Source organism: Penaeus chinensis, chromosome 16 (assembly GCF_019202785.1).
Source record: "Penaeus chinensis breed Huanghai No. 1 chromosome 16, ASM1920278v2, whole genome shotgun sequence".
NCBI lineage: Eukaryota > Metazoa > Arthropoda > Malacostraca > Decapoda > Penaeidae > Penaeus > Penaeus chinensis.
The window spans coordinates 4699750-4702249 of NC_061834.1; positions in this window are offsets into that span (position 1 = coordinate 4699750).

The window sequence follows — 2500 nt, forward strand, 5'->3', positions numbered from 1 at the left end:
TATATGTGTGTGTATGCATACACACACACACACACACACACACACACACACACACACACACACACACACACACACACACACACACACACACACATATATATATAAATATATATACACACATATATATATATATATATATATATATATATATATATATATATACTAACAGTGTTAGCCTAGCCTCTTCTGCCACTTTATTTTCGCTTAGCTGGGTGTTTGGCCGAATGATTTACCATAAGTTATGCTCTTGTAAACAATGTTAACTTTCACATTTTTCAATTGGGATTTTATTGGTAACTGCATGGCGTTTGGTGATATATTCTTTGCATATATCTTGCAATATTCAACGACAGATCCCTTCTATCCCCTGTGCAGAAGTGTTCGAATGGCTTCAGACTCTTCTACTGTAATTGATTTAGTCAAATGCCTTTTCATAATCAACTCATTTCATATTCGAAGGCACACTATTTTTACTTATTTTCTCCCTTGCTTGGGTTAGATGTGTGGATGTATTCCGTTGTTGAGAATCCATTGCAAATGCCTGCCTGATCCTTGCAGGTTGGCTAGAATCTCGTATGTCGGAGATCCGATTTGTTATGATTTGTGTGAACATTTTATAGATAACTGGCAGGAGGCTTATGGGGATTTTATTGCTTTTTGTGTATTATAAGAAGTATCGCATTTTTTCCAATCTTTCCTAAGGGTACTTGTTGCTTCTTTTTTACGCGTTTTACTAGTGTTTTCTTTGTTCATGTCTTATAGTGTCCCATTTGCTTTTGTTTGTGGGGGCGACTCTGTGTACTGTGGTTACTTCTGTACATATTTGTTCATTAGAGCAGTACAAGTCCCAATAAAAGTCTACATCTTAACTAATTTATTTTTCGTTATATGGCATTTCTCCGTCAATTTCCCTAGTTACGTCCATGTGATTCCTCCACATTCCGAGTTTCCATTTTGCTATATTAACATTGGTGGCTGAAAACAATTATTTATTTTTTATTTATTTTTATTTACGGATATCTCCCCTCTCATACCTATTATTAGTCTTTTTTAGCACAGTTAGCTCTGTTTAGTCCCTGCCTGATACTATTCACGTTTCTGTATGAGCTGCTTAGTTTCTATAAAAAAGAAGCTTACGTTTGCCTACTCTGAGCCAGTTTTCTCTATGATCTTATAGAAGTGATTGTTGATTTGAAAAGTTAAACATTGAAAAATCTAGTGAGGCTTTGCGAGCAGGGATCTTGAGAGCTAAGGAAAGCGAGGCGTGAGGTGACCGCGAAACGTGCATGCTTAGCGTTTGGCGCACAGAAACAGCAGCCGTGAATACATCTTTGTTTTTGTATTTGTTAAAAGGGCAACAGGTAAGATCAGGCCAGGAAAAAGAAGCTAGTGGAAGCAGAAGGTAGAAGTGAGAGCCGGGGTGAAAGCGAAGGAAAGTGAAGCGTAAAAGGAAAGTGAAGCGTAAAGTGAACGCGAATCCTACATGGTAAGCGTTTCTTGAACAGAGACAAGAGCTATGAGAACAGATGTGTTTTTTCTGTTTGTTAAATGAGCAACAGCTAAGATCGGGCCAGGAAAATGAAACTGAAGGAAACAGGAATTGCTACGCAAATTAAAAGTAATTTGTCAAGCAGCCAATCTCAAACAAAGGAGGAGGCAAAAACGATGACAGTTACAAATGCCGATGTATCGAAAGTAAAGGAAACAATAACTGAAAGTAAAAAGAAGTTAGAAAAGATATAATGATCACAAAGGAAGCGATAAAGACTTAGTAAGGAGATAATCATTTTAGAGCACGAAGAAAACGAAATAAAAGACCGAATGGAACCTCATAATAAAAACAAAAATCTGATTGCCAACGTCCTCCGAATTTTCGTACCAGAATACCATAGTTCATAGGAGGTTGGGATCATTCGAAAGGAGAAAGAAACGCCTTTCAAAACTGACACTCATGAACAAATGGCAAATGATGTACTGCAGAAAGCTAATCCTGGTCGCCTACGTTGAATAGAAAAAAAATCTGGATACGAAAAATACATCCAAAGATGGCAAAGACCTACTGCAGGAAAAAAAGAGTTCTCCAAACAAAAGAAGTCTACTTTCTGAACCAAAATGTAGACAGAAAAACAGGCATGTAAACAAAAAAACAAAAAAAAAAGGAATACCAAAAGATTGTCTAGAAATAGTTTAAACAAATATGGATGGTTTACTAGCTGCTAGAACTAGATACAGTAACTGAAATAAATAAACCAGATGTAATATGCATCACTGAACTCCATAGACTATGATATTTAGAGAAATGATAGAGCAAATCAAAACGGAGGGAGTGGGCGGTTGCAATATCAACAAGGAAAATAATTATTAAAAAGGAGTTGCAAACTAAGCAAGAAACCTATAGTGGAACTCGTATAAAATAAACGGGGTAAACTTGATAATAACCATAGTATACATACCACCTTATCCATCGAACGAAGTCACATGAAAGTTACCAAGAGCTAAT